The following is a 15,478-nucleotide window of genomic DNA, read 5'->3' on the forward strand; positions in this document are numbered from 1 at the left end:
GCTGTATATATAGTAAACTATTTGACCAGATAATATGAGTGTTTTGAAACTGCAACACTTTCCTATATCATTCCCTCCTTCTTATTTTCCCCAACATTCTATTACTGTTATTACTCAGGCGGGAATATGTACTTGGAGCTTATAATAGGTGACTTTGAATATTTATGTTGCTCACTGCCATCCGACACATTCAATAAACAGCAGCTAAATATATCACTGCAGTCATCCTACACAGATGTGGTCCAAAGACCATATGACTAAAACCAGTACTAATTGATCTGGTGAACAATGTTGTGTTGTTTATAATTTCGAGCATTTCTCACACTGACATTCATTCAAAATTCACCAATTTATTGAATACCTAGTCATAGTGGGAAACAAAACTGGCACGATCCCAAGTTATAATAGAGGGGGAAAGAAGTATTTTAGTGATTGCTTATAGATCATTCTTGGGCCTTTCATTAGAGAAGAAAGAAAGAAAAAGAAAGAAAGAAAAAGAAAGAAAGAAAGAAGAAAGAAAGAAAGAAAGAAAGAAAGAAAGAAAGAAAGAAAGAAAGAAAGAAAAGAAAGAAAGAAAGAAAGAAAGAAAGAAAGAAAGAAAGAAAGAAAGAAAGAAAGAAAGAAAGAAAGAGAAAGAGAAAAGGAAAGGAAAGGAAAAGAAAGAGGAAAGGAAAGCAAAAAGGAAAGGAAAGGAAAGGAAGGAGGGCACCTCAGTGGCTCAGTCGATTAAACATCTGCCTTCCATTCAGGTCATGATCTGGGCGTCCTGGGATCAGCCTCCTGCCAGCCTCCCTGCTGAGCCTATTCCTCTCTCTCTGCCCCTTCCCAACCACCCCCCCCCCTCCACCACTCCTTGTGCTCAGGAGCATGTTCTCTCTCAAATAAATAAATAAAATCTTAAAGAAAGAAAGAAAGAAAGAAAGAAAGAAAGAAAGAAAGAAAGAAAGAAAGAAAGAAAGAAAGAAAGAAAGAAGAAAGAAAGAAAGAAAGAAAGAAAGAAAGAAAGAAAGAAAGAAAGAAAAAGAAAGAAAGAAAGAAAGAAGAAAGAAAGAGAAAGAAAGAAAGAAGAAAGAAAGAAAAAGAAAAAAAAGAAAGAAAAAGAAAGAAAGAAAGAAGAAAGAAGGAAAGGAAAGAAGTCTTATTTTGCCTGGTGTTCATTTATTAAGGGTCAAGTCAGCCACCCCCTTGAATCCTTTTCTTCAGAGATTTATACAATGTTTTGTAGCAAACATTTGCTTGTAAGTCTGTCTCTACCTACTAATCTCTAAGTTTACTAAGTGTGGTGCCATGTGTTATGTTTTTCTGTTTTATCTCTGAGCAGTTGAAAGAAATTTGAATTAAAAAAACAATAGAGTGGTTTGTTTCTGAGTTTTTAGGTTACTATTTACTTTAGCAATAATGCTAAGCTTTTGAAATAAATATTATTTCATTTATTCCTCCATTTATGTAAAAATACTTAATAAGTAATTACTATGTGCCAAGTACTGTGCAATGTGCTAAATGTAAGTAGTTAATAAAATGGTTTTGATGTATATATTCATGAGTTTACAATGTAGAAAAGAAGATTGATATTAAATGAATAAAAAGGAAAAAAAAACACAAGTAAAAATACTACATAAATAGTAGCTCCATGAGGACAGGATAATTTTTTATCTTAGTCTCAGTGTGTCTACCTACAATAGCACTTGATTCCCAGTAAGCATTTGATGCATTTTGTCTAATTAATATAATTAAATCTGTGATAAAATTATATGACTATAATTAATTTGTGAACATAATTTAAAACTCTGGACAAGGAAGGGGTGCTATGAACAGAATAACAATAAATTAAAAATAGACTTTAACACTATTATAACAATTCTATATGTGTACCATTGTGTGGGGAGAAAAATAATTTTCCCTTTACCCTTCTAGGTTTTTGGCTGGGATTCCCCTGTAATAAAAGACAGATGAACAGGAGAAAAACACAGAAGTTTAATAACATGGACACCTCCTGTATACATAGGAGATACCCAGGAAAACTGGGTAATTCCCTAAAATGGCCCAAACCATCACCTCAAATACTATCTCCAACTAGAAACAAAGGAAGATGTTGGGGATGAGGAGAGTTGGTAATGGGAGGTTATCAGACAAAGCACAGTAAACAAAAGTATGGTTGTTATGCAGATTGAAATCATGCCTTCTCCACTGAATCAATCTAGAATCAAGTTTCTAGAGATTTAGTCATCTTCTTTTTCCTACCACTGAGAGGGAGATACCCTTATAAGTAGAGGTTTCCCTTATAGATATAAATTTCTTGGGGCGCCTGGGTGGCTCAGTTGTTTAAGTATCTGCCATCAGCTCAGGTAATGATCTTGGGATCCTGGGATCGAGCCCCAAATCCAGCTCCCTGCTTAGCGGGGAGCATGCTTCTCCCTCTCCGTCCGCCTCTCCCCAACGCTCATGCTCTCTCTCTCGCTCTTGCTCTCTCTCAAATTAATAAATAAAATCTGAATATATATATAAAAATTTCTCTTACAAATAGGTAGTAACTTCTATTGGTTTTCAGAGCTTTTCCTCTGTGATTAGCTTCTTAAAAATAATCAACTCAAGATAACCCTTATGCCAAATGGGCATATTTTGGGATGGCAAATTCTGTTCCCCTTCACCATCATTTAGAGTTAAAATCTTTAAGGTACTGTTTTCCTTGTACTGAAAATCCTCTGCTTTTATTCACACTTTGAAAAAAGCTCTTAAAACTAATGTGTATTTGTATATATAATGACTAATTTGTCTGAAATATTTAAGTACTTATGTCTACCTTTTTTTTTCCTGAAAAGCAGAAGAGGGGAAATATCCTATAAGATAAGTGTTTGAAACATAAAATAAACTCACTAAATGTTTACTTAATGACCTCATCTCTCTATTTAAATGTACATTCCTGAAATTTGTTAACGATCACTTTGCTTACATTTCAATCTTACATGTTGAGAGAAATTACTTTTGTAATACTATCTTTCAGACTGTGATAATGATTTTTTAATGATAATTCTTTAATGTCAAGACAATGTACAAAAGTAAGTGCTTTTCAAACCATCTATGTACCAAATATTATCTCTCTCTTTTATTCCACTGCAAGAATATTAAATGGTCTGAATGGGCATGTGGCAGAATTGTATTCCTTCCCTGCTATAATAATAACATGCTCAGTTAATGTAATATTAAAGAACCAAGTTTATTCATATATGTTTTCTTCCTCAAGTACTTTAATTTTTTATTTTAATGAAATTCCAATCACCTTATGCAGTCACATTTTAAGATGATCATCACTGTCCAAATATTGCTTCTCATGTATGTTTGTTTATAGTAATTAGTCTGATTTTCTTAAATGCAGTGTAAGATAAACGTATGCAAATAAAGTCTAGAGGGAATAGAATCAAAATTAGTGTTCTTGATTCAGAATGATCTGTTCAGGAACAGCTTCAGGCAAATTGAAAAGTATAGGAACTCACATATATCAAACCCTTTTAGTATTTGTCTTTCTTCCAAATGGTGCAACATAATTTCTTGTTTTCACTATCCTTTGCAGTCAGATCAAAGCTCATGGATATTGTAATGCCTTTCCCAAATAAATTAACTCATGTGCTTTTCCCAGCATAAGAATTAATCAAATTGAAAAATAAATATACTCTAGTTGATTCTGGTAATAGAGCCTCTTCTAAGTGAGTACACGTGGAGGGTGTTTGTTTTTAATAATCAGGGGTATTGAGATATAATTTACATAATAAAATTTATAATATAAAGTGTTATAATTTGAATATTGACAGTGGATGAGAAAATATATAGAAACTGCCTAGTCTGTTGCGTATTATACAATCATCTTTCAGTAAGTAGTAGTTATTCACCATCTCAAAGTCAATCCAGTTCACATTTCTAACCACTATACTACAAGACTCATAAGAATCATGAATCATTTTTCTTCACATTCTCCCCAGTACTTACTCCAATCTGAAAGAGATGCAATACAAATGTGTTAATGGATACATGAAAATCCCTCCCGTGTTGCTATTCTTGAGCTGAAATTTTTTCCCTTCCTTTGTTTTCCCGTTTTTGATCCTAGTAACTCTTTATGAGACTCCACATCCCATTCTAAATGTATCTACCTTATGCCAGGGGCAATGTTCCTGTGCTCCTGTGGTATCTCTCTTCTTCTAGAACAGATTCCTGAACATGATCTCCACTGTCATCTCATACTACTGCCACCACTTCACCTTAAGTGAAATCTAGCTTCTCCCATGATACACATTCCTTGAAACATTGGTGTAGATACTGAAGAGCTGAATAACTAAAGACCTAGATGAACCCCAGTTGATGAGTCTCAACCTATCAGGCACCAGTCTGCTAGCCCAGGTGGATTGTATTTGCCATATTTCCCTTCAGGAAAAGTAATACATGTATTTGTAAGATAGTCTTAGATAAGCCACTCCCCAGAGCAATGATACTAAGAATTTCAAGATCCAACACTTGCTTTTCATAGCACGTTAGTTTCAGAAGACATGCCCCATTTACTATCTTGAGATAAAGTTCATAACCTAACTAAACACAAAATTCCCCCTGAATTAAATATGCTTCCTAACTGCAATATAAAGGCAAACAAAAGAATAATTGATGATAAAATACTGTATTTCAATGTCAAGTACTTGGACATGACTAAACAAGAAGACATAATGAAACAACTTGATGTCTGGAACCCACTTATAATGAATAAATATTGGCTTAAGAAAAGTAAAGGGGCACCTGGGTGGCTCAGTCAGTTAAGCGACCAACTCTTCATTTTGGCTCAGGTGATGATCTTAGGGTTGTGAGATCAAGCCCCGAACTGGGCTCTACACTGGGCGTGGAGCCTGCTTAAGATTCTCTCTCTCCCTCTCCCTTTGTCCCCTACCCCTTCTCTCTCACTCTCTCCCTCTCTAAAAAAAAAGAAAGAAAGAAAAAAGAAAAGAAAAAGAAAGAAGAAAAGTAAAAAATCAGAGGGTATCTATATAACCAGTAAAGAAAAATACGGAATGAAAATTGCTATTAGGATAAGTTAAAATAGGCCACGTTTTGGTTTACTTTTGTTTTTGTATTCGACAAGAGAAATAAGGAAATAACAGTAGTGGGCATGGGAATGATATGCCAAGACAAATGACAGACTGTTGAGGTAAAGACAATGAGGAAAAATTGTTCTCACAAATAAGCTGCCCTTAGATGTAAGTTAATGTCAAAATAATTCTGTGTTATGACATAGAGTGGGGTAGTAACAAGTATCACAGAAAATAAATCATATCTTAAAATATGAATTATTAAGAAATTGGTGGGGCACCTGGGTGGCTCAGTGAAGCACCTGACTCTTGATTTTGGCTCAGGTCATGATCTCACAGTTGTGGGAGGGAGCCCCGGGGTCAGCTCCGTGCTCAGTGGGAGTCTGCCTGGGATTCTCTCTCTCCTCTCCCTCTGCCCCTCCCCCTGCTCATGTGTGCGCTTTCTCTCTGTCTCTCTCTCTTAAATGAATAGCTTAAGTTCAATATATTTTACTTGTGACACAGACCAATGTCAAACCAAATGTGGCTTTAAAGGTGGCAGCAGAATCACTCTTTCCCAGCCACCAGCCAGTGGGGAGGGGACATCCAGGAGATGGCGCTCCACTATTAATGAGATGATTCAGAATTGCAGACACTATCTCCTCTTCATGCCATTGACTCAGACTTAGCCACATGACCACACTGAGTGGGAATTTGACCTTGTAACCAGCTAAACTTCAGGGGCATCTCCTACTCAAAGGAAGAAGCAAATTTGACACAAAATCTCACCCTCTGTCAAGACAAATATTCAGTTTCCATAATTTAAAAAGACCTTACAGAACTAGAAGAAATACAGGGGGAAAAAAAGACAATACTACAAAAAGCTTTATAGATATGGGATAGATGCCATGGGACTATGTCAGTGCAGGACTGAAAAAAACCAAAATGCCTCTAACAAACAAATAATTTTAATGTATAATTTTCAAATAATAGTAAGTGAATATAAAACATTGTTTAAATCACCTTTAAATCAATTTATTTCATGCATCTCTGCTAATTTAATAGAATTTGTTTCTTCCATTGTTAAAAAAAAACCCTCAGATTTCTTTCTTATATATTTGCAATCGGTTTTGTTGTCTTCTAGTAACTATATATTGCATGCAGACACCTGTTTTAATTGAAATATATGGTTGCAAATGCTCTAATAATAAATTTAGTTCTTTTCAAGGAGTGAGTTATGTAAGTTTTAATTGTGTTTAAAACTTACCATAATTAGATATATTAAATCTTGCTTTGGCTTCAAAATCATTTTTAATTAATTCTTCCTGAATTATTGGCTAACATGTTTCACATCCATTTCAAATGGATTAATCATCCCATCTAGTATTGCATGTTCACACAGATTTTTAAATTTAAGTATTATATCTTTTTATTTTTTATTTTTTAAGATTTTATTTATTTATTTGACTGAGAGAGACACAGCGAGAGAGGGAACACAAGCAGGGGGAATGGGAGAGGGAGAAGCAGGCTTCCCACCGAGCAGGGAGCCTGATGCGGGACTCGATCCCAGGACCCTGGGATCATGACCTGAGCTGAAGGCAGTCGCTTAACCAACTGAGCCACCCAGGCGCCCAGTATTATATCTTTTTATTTTTTTATTTTATTTATTTATTTATTTTTAAAATATTTTATTAATTTATTTGACAGAGAGAGACACAGCGAGAGAGGGAATACAAGCAGGAGGAGTGGGAGAGGGAGAAGCAGGCTTCCCGTGGAGCAGGGAGCCTGATGCGGGACTCGATCCCAGGACCCTGGGATCATGACCTGAGCCGAAGGCAGACACTTAACGACTGAGCCACCCAGGTGCCCCTATATCTTTTTAAATAGAACACCAATGAGAGCAGTATAGTTCCATTTTCATGTGCTTGATCTTATCCTTAGTCAACTGCAGCAAATATAGAAACTGAAAGTTCTTGGCAAGCAAGAATTTTTAAAATAGTGTATGATTGTTTCTAAATTTACTAATACCCTTTTTACCACATAAGAAGGACCTCATTTATCTTTTCAGGTACATATTAAAAATATGTCACATCATTTCATAATATTTTAACTTTGGTATTCAATTTTTATTTGATTAACTAAAACAACCCTGCAAGAGAATCAATTAGCAAGCAAAATCCTTTTAGGATAATTTTAGGATCAATTGTTCATTTCTTTATTATCTTTTCACAGTTTATGAAATTTATCACTCGATGGATTACATTAATTATATGAATATTATATGAATGGTGAATAGTGAAACAATGCTAAAACCTTTTATTCAGTTTTTAAAATGAGACCCTAAACCCACCTTCCCAACTCACCACACCTGCTGCTCTGTTTCAGAGGCAAGGATATGAGAGAGAGGAAATTTTTCATGCAAACTAATATATAAAGGTATTAAAATTTGTCATTTTCTTTATACTCATTGTTACTGTGTCAGTTCAGGTTCTCCCAGAACCAAACCCCAAAGTTGGATTAGACGTCCAAAAATTTACTGGGGTAAATGCCTGTGAAGGACAAATGGGAGGACATAGAAGAAGGCAGGGAGTATCTTTAGAATGTGGTAGGGGTCTGACACCTGTGAAGGGAGAGGGGGAAGAAGGACTGGGACAAAGAAACTTGAACTAAGCAGGTGTGAAATTCTCAAGCTAAGGTCGCCCATCACAAGAGCCCAGTGTCCTGTTGGAATGGATTTGTGCTGGTACCCACACTACACTGTGCTTGGCAATGGGGACAGCTGCTGGAAGACAGGCTCAACGTGAACACAATGGTAAATCCCGAGGACAGATGGATCCAGTGGAGTCTGCCAGTGAACGATGCCCCCTGCAGCAGACCTGAGCAGCACATTTCCCTGGCTGCCACCTTAGGAATTCTGAAAATCACATTTCCTCTATGACTTTTTAATTAGTGGTAAAGCATACATCTCTAAGCAGCAGGATTTTATTTTTTTGCAGGGTGCTTTCATTCACTTCTAAAGAAAAGATGCTTATCCACTGTTCATTACATAAATGGATTTTTTTTTTTTAACTTTCACTATCTCATTGATTTTTCTTCAATCAGGTTCACTGCTTAATTCAATAGAAGAAAGTAATTTGATTTAGATTTTTCTCCTTTCTTGAACTAATGACCTGCTGCAGCTGATAAGTTTATTTTTTCTCTGTTTTTCAGCTTTTGATGTTTTGCTATCCTTTTGCTATTCTTTAGGAAATGAGTGTTTTATCATTTTGATTAGACTATTTATAAGCATGCTAGGGACAGTATTATAGTTCTCAGACATTACTTTAAACACTGGAAGTATAATTTTGTCAAATACAATGGTGTGTTTCTTTGTAAAATGTACACTTGATCTTAACCATCCCATAGTTTAATTAGAAAAAGAAAAAACTGTCAGCAGAGAAAAAAGTGTCAGCAGAGTAAGTAATTGGTAACTGTGGACTTGTGGACAAAGCTGTAAAACCCAACTTTAAATATTCAGTTGAATATTGTCAACATTTTTCCTTTATTTGACATTTTGAAATGAGGACTAACTAAACACCCACACTCATACATACGTGCATGTGTGTGTGTGTGTGTGTATTTAATTACCTCATGTATGTAAATGTATCTATCACCATGAATACAATGGCCACAAATCCACATTGATAGATATGTTTAAATGGTGAATTAAACACCACCACTGGGGCTCCTGGGTGGCTTAGTTGGTTAAATGTCTGACTCTTTCTGCTCAGGTCATAATCTCAGGGACCTGAGATCAAGCCCCACATGGGGCTCTGCGCTGGGTCATAGAGCCTGCTTAAGATTCTCTCTTTCCCTCTCCCTCTGCCCCTCATCCACTATTCACTCACTGCTCTCTCTCTCTCTCAAACAAAAGCAAAAGCAAAAACAAAAACAAAACCCAAAAACAAATACCACCACTGGTACGTAATTTTTTAAACTGCTAATCAACTCTTGGTAATGTTCTAAATAGAACAGTGTTAAAGTTTTCCCTAACTTACCAGTTATATAATTAAAGAATTTAGTGCCTTTTAAAACCCTGCAAAAGTAAGTTTAGAAAGTCACAAATAATTTTTTTTTTTACCCATAAAGATCCTGTAAGATATTTAAAAGTCAGTGGGACAAGGAGTAGGTGCTCATTGTGTGAAAAAGTATCCCATACATTGCAAACTATCTCCTATTCATGGCTCCTTCAACCAATTTCAGCAATTCCCCTCAGACTTTGTGACCCTCAAAAGGATCCTCACCTATGTCTAAAATGCCCCAGAAAATGCCTTCTGAGGCAAGATTCCTGTGTGTTAGTGGATATGCCCTGAAGCATGGCTTCAGAATTTCCTCCCCCACTTTACTCTGGACTACTCAACTACTTTTCTAAAATAATGATGAATAATTATTTTGAATGTCTCTATTTGAAGGGCCATCAATTTATTGTCCCATCAGAATACAGAACATTTTTTTGGTTCTGGTTTGTTCTCTCTATTGCCTGAAAAAAAAAAAAAAAGTGAAGGGAATTGCTCCGTGTATACCCAGGCCCTCAGAATGTGAAGTTCAGGGAGGACATTAATAGAGTTGATCCTGTGAAGAAGAAACAGCAGTTTTTGCTACCCTGAATCCTTGTGGTTTATAGCTTAAAGGTCTTGCAGCTTCAGCAAGCTTTTCAGGTCTTCCCTGTAGGACTCTGCTGCCAACAACGGGCCTGACTCCTGGATTTCTTACGTTTTACAATCTTGCCTGACCAGGAGTAGATAATTATTTCCTTGTTATAATTTTCAACCTTTATTCCTAAACAAAATACAGCCAAGTACAAATAGAATCATGAAAAGAATAGAATTAAGAAACCAGAGGAAATAAAGATTTTTGTTTGTTTGCTATTTTTCCCAGAGATCAGATCCCAGTTTATTTCCTCTCACTGAACAGAAAACACTAATTTTCTTAGCTATAGCTTGATATTGTTGCAAGGCCTGGACGATCCGTTTGGTATGGTTCTAGGAAGCCTCACCCCCACAGCATCCCCAATTTAACACACTGTTGATCAATCCTCTTGGGCCATGCTAATCTTCTCTGTATCATTGCAATTTTAGTATATGTGCTGTGGAAGTCAGCACGACCAATCCTCTTGGGGCTAATTTACTTCAGATCTCTCCTTCAGGTTGTTTTGCTGTTAAAGTCTCTACTCTGTCTATCAAATATTAATCTCCCTGTCATTGAAAGAGACGATCTTTTTCAGGTTATCGGTTTAAATATGATGCTGACAAATTTCATTAGGTCTACAGACACAGCAAATCACTAAATTTTCTGTGGAAATGGATGCAAATATTAATTTTTTTCCTGAATTTATAGTGGTTAGAGCAAAAATTTCAATAGACACATCTGGGTTAAAATCCTGTCTGAGTAACCTGAAGCCTGTCTGTGTCCTCTTTACACCTTCGGTTGCCTTGCTGGTAAAATGAGGAAAATAAGTGTCATGTCATGAGCTTGTTTAGATGATCAAATGAGATGATATTTAAAGCAATAACTTAGTCTTTGGCCTATAGTACAAGTTCAATAGTATTAACTACAATGAAAGTATTATAATAATAACATTTTCCCTTATGACTTTGTATAGTAGTTAGTGTAACGGATAAGTGATCCAAAAACATTTTAGCAGTTTTAAAACACAGAAGTTGATTTTTCTCTCTCTTAACAGTCCAGGGTGGTGATCTACAACAATTGGCAGTCATTTGGGGGATAGACTGATGGCAGCTTTTCCAACTTTGAAATGTGGCTTTTAAGTTCTCTCTGACCATCACCATTCTAGCCTCACAAAGAGGGATAGGAGTGTAGAAGACGTATGATACTGTTCTTAAATTCAATGAGCAGAGAGGGACTATATCACTTCCACTCATGTTCTATTGGTGAGAGCTTATCACATGATTCCTCTATCTAGCAAATGTAGCTGACTGGACAATCACGTCTCAGCTATAATTTGTATGGACAAAGAGGAGAATAGGTTTTGGTGGACAAAAAGCCTCCGTCCCATGACTTTCCTGAAGTTACCAAAGCAATAATAGTCTTTTCTCCATATTTTGAAAGGGTGTAAGTCTTCTCTATCACCAAGGAGTGCAAATATAGGAATTGGGTCTTTACTTAAGTCTCTAAAATACTGTCTCTTAAATTGAGAGCCAATATGCAACTGTAACCCAACCTCCTGGAGGACTTGTTTAAATTATAGATTCCAGGCCTCCAGCAAACCCACTGAATCAATATCTCCAGGGTATGACCTGAGCATTTAACTTTTATCAAGTAAGACAGGTAATTGCTGTATGCATTCAGTTTGAGAATTATTGCCATAAAATCTAAGGTGGCACTGAATTTTAAAGCCATAGGCAACTCTGAGTATCAGTTCTTCAAAGATTTCTACGATTTGTTCTTTAATATGATAGGAATAAAAATTTAAAACAAAAATGAAGACAAAAACTCATGTTGGTTCTCTCTCCGTGATGCATCGTTTTATCTTCTAAATGACATTGCTGTCCTTCAGATCAAAGACAGACACTGATGAATTATTAGCTTTTGTAGAGATTTTGTCATTTGTTATCTTAGTTTCTGTATCCATCCCAACTCAGAATTATAATATTGTGAACAAAATGAATGTAATAACTAGTAAATTATGATTAAGATCTATAGGTTAGTTACTATTAAGGGGAACTTTGATTTTTCTTAATTATCATATATTTTTCAATGATCAAAATTTGTTTCATTATTTGATTTAAATCTCTATTAAATATCTTGTTTTGAGCAATTCAACTTCATAGAAAACCTTCTTAAATAAAACTCTAAATGATACAAGTATTTTACATATTTATGTTTTATTCAGCAGGATATCTTTTCATCACTTAAATCTTCAAATATAGTTGTTAAATTTGTTTTTTTTCCCTGTTGCTATTATAGGTTATTGTTAAAAACAATAATCATTTTAGTAGGGTGGTTTCATGTGTTCCTTGATATCCTGAATAATTTTATTTTGTTACATTCAGTTTCATGTTTTCAAAAATGCTATTTTTGTTTTTGAAAGTATTTTCTTAACATTTATGATTTGTCTGGAAATCTCTCATCTTATACTGAGCTAGCATAAGATTAGGCTTTCCTAATTTTTTTTTTTTTTTTAGCATAAAGATCAACCTTGCGGAAACTTGGTGTGATCTTTTTCACTTTTGTTGCTTTTTATATACCTAAGGCCAGTGAGCTTCATATCTGTTTCCACAGAGAACTCAGATCTGTGAGAATTAGCAAGGGATTAAAGTGATATTCCCCCCCCCCCCCCCCGTGCTCTGGCTTCTAGCCACTGTGCTCTTTCTTTTAATGCTTAATGTTTTCAGGAGATTTTTTTAAATTCACTCTTCTCTATTATGTCTTCAATTTTTCTAATATTCTTATCAGATTTTCTTGACATCAGTTTGGCCAACAATGCCATCAATGTTGGCTTTATTTCCTTCCAAATATATTTGAATGATGTTAAAAGAACAGGTAGAGTGGGAAGCTATAAACCAAATTCATGTCTGTCACAAAAACATTGAAATAAGAATGAGTTTCTCACCTTCCTTTAAAAAAACAAATAAATTGTAGCTTACCTAATATTGAGGTTGATCCTTCGGTTCTGAGTTTGTTAGGAACTAATCATTGATTTGACATAGTATATGTTAAGTGAATTTCCCCACTCATTACTTACAGGTGCATGGCACAATCACATACTCAGATGTATTTACCCGCGCTCAAATAAGAAAAGTCAAACTTTCATGTTCTTAGTGGAAAATAATAGGTAACCCTAAATACTTGATTCCAATACTTTTGCTTATTTTCCAGGCACATTTATAGTTAAGGCAGAAAACAGTCCTAGTGAGAGAATGCATGTTAAGTCTTGAAAGATCTTATCTTCAAAATTTTCAAGAAAGCTTACATGCTAAAAAAGATAAGATTTTGCTTATTTGATTTAGTATAGATAAAAGGAAATAACAATCTACCCTTGAAAATAAAAGGATAATCACAAAAATGCTCTTGCATTTTTGATTCCAGAGGTTATAGGCAGCGCAAAACATGGACCAAGGGGTAGACTCATGACCAGCGTGATAGAGAAGAAAAGAACTGTGACTATAATGTTGTGTCTTTGCTGAAATTTCATTGGATTTTAACTCTGCAACTTCTGATATTGTGTTGATTTGAAGACCAAATCAGATAGATCACTCTGACAGGAAGTACAATCCCATTTTTCATTATATTCAGTAAATGTGGGAAAAGAACTAGCTTCTCCTCCTTTATGCCTTGGGAGACAAAAGAATGCAAGATACGATCCCAAGGCTGTGTAAACTATCTCATTTAATTATATTGCCTTTTTAGCTCTCTTTTGCAAATAGGAGCCTGACTCCAGAGGTGAAATCATCTGTCCAAGAACACATAGTAAATAGAGGAACCAGGAGATGCAAATACAAATCCAACTCTGACAGATTAGACTAAATTTTAGACCTGCGGAGTTACATCCCAGGGACACTTGGGATTTATCTCACATTCAACCCAGCAAGGACTGGAAAATTTTATTTACATAGATGATAGGAATGATGGGAAAGAATATTCCAAAGGCAAGATACCCTTATGCCCATAAGCTAAGTGCCCAGTATTGCTTATGGTTCACCTTTGGCTGCAGGTAAGCCCACTGGCACATACCAGAATTGCCATACAGGTACCCCTCGCTTTTCGAAATTTCCCATTATTTCACTTTGCTTTTGTGAAAGGCCTACATTAGTATCTGTTTCTGTTAACAGAGAGAAATCCAAAGAGGATTTCTGTTTTTATGAAAACAGTGAAAGGTGAAAATAGGCATTCACTCTTTGTTGTGCAGGGAGCCATTTAAAGGCAGTGCACCCCGATAAACTCTTTCTCTAGGAACTGCACTCAGCACTTCACTCAAGCCTCATAGTGTTGAACTGTGTCTGTGAGCATCTGTGCTTTATTTTCATTTATTTTGTGCATCCCTCTAGCAAAATGAGATCTAAGGTATTAGGAAAGTCCTAAGAGAGGTTATTTTTGGGGGTCTGGGAATGCTCAAAATTGTTTCCACATAAATTAATGGTACTTGCTTCTTCACATGACACTATTTTGGCTTACAAAAGTTTCCATAGAAAAGCTCTACTTTTGGATAGCAGGGAAAACTGTATACCTTTAAGAACAGTTGGATGGGGACACAGGATTATAAAAATAACTTGAGAAAGGGCCCAGGTTGGGTGTCTCAAAGGACTTGACAAGATCTTCATTGTCAGGGTGTTGAAGGCTGTGAAATACGCCTTGTAATTCAGGGCCAAAAAAGCTTGCATATCTGATTGCATGCTGTACACATTCTAGTCTTTGGGGGAAAAAAAGAGTTATTGTAGACTTTACTTATATTTAGGGAAGTTGTTTCCTTCTTGATGATGTCTTTCCGCCAATCAGACTCTCTTCTGATAATTGTTAAGACAATAAGACCAACGCTCTTCCCAGTCAGGCCACTGCTCATTTGGGCAGGCTTCTGTGAGGGTATGCAAGTGTTAATTTACTTACTTAGGCCCTTGGTCATGAGCAAATTTCTCTCTGAATTTCCCATTCTGTGATGACTTCAAATATATTGATCGAAGCAAATTCCCAACCAAAAGGTAGGTGTGTGCAATGCATAAATACTTTTAGAATGCAGGCAAATTATTCTTACCCTAATTATCATTAGATGAGCACAATCATCTCATCAACCACCAGATATATACATTGAACTCTTTTTCTGGATGTGGCAGAGCAATTACATGTTCTTACTTAAAAATTAAATTAACATATAATTTCTCTTATGGGGTCTCCAATCAATTTGGGGAGATAGTTTCTACATAAAAATACATTAAACTAAAAATAATACTTATAAGCCATATAGGTACCCCTCGCTTTTCGGAAGTTCCCATTACTTCACTTTGCTTTTGTGAAAGGCCTACATTAGTATCTGTTTTTGTTAACAGAAAGGAATCCAAAGAGGATTTCTGTTTTTATGAAAAAGGTGAAAAGATGAAATGTTATAGACCCAAGAAAGATAAGAATTTAGGGATGTATTATATTTTCCTGATATAAAACATTACCAATAATAAAGTCAGGTGGCCTGAATAGAGCAAGCAAGATTTTGGTTTTCTAAAAAATTGTAAGCATGACGCTGTTTAATGAATTGTCAAACAGTTGTAGACGTTAGCACAAATTCTCTCTTCAGCCCTAACATATGTGTTGAACAGTAGACAAAGGCAATTAATTTGAAAAAAATAAGTTTTATCCCTTTAAAATTTCAATTCTGACAGTTCTAAAGATAACAGTTCCCTTGGATCTAATGAACATTATCCCCATATGTTTTAGGCACTTATTTGCTA

At 35.5% G+C, this 15,478-nt stretch overlaps 1 pseudogene; it reads right to left on the reverse strand.

Moving 5' to 3' along the window:
- Nucleotides 1-10,121: 10,121 nt before the first annotated feature.
- Nucleotides 10,122-10,183, reverse strand: LOC123853319 (U6 spliceosomal RNA; annotated as a pseudogene).
- Between the last annotated feature and the right edge of the window lie 5,295 nt (nucleotides 10,184-15,478).

Source organism: Mirounga angustirostris, unplaced genomic scaffold, assembly GCF_029215605.1.
Source record: "Mirounga angustirostris isolate CCGP_5_RB_7025 unplaced genomic scaffold, mMirAng1.0.hap1 SCAF_14, whole genome shotgun sequence".
In the NCBI taxonomy this organism is placed as follows: Eukaryota; Metazoa; Chordata; class Mammalia; order Carnivora; family Phocidae; genus Mirounga; species Mirounga angustirostris.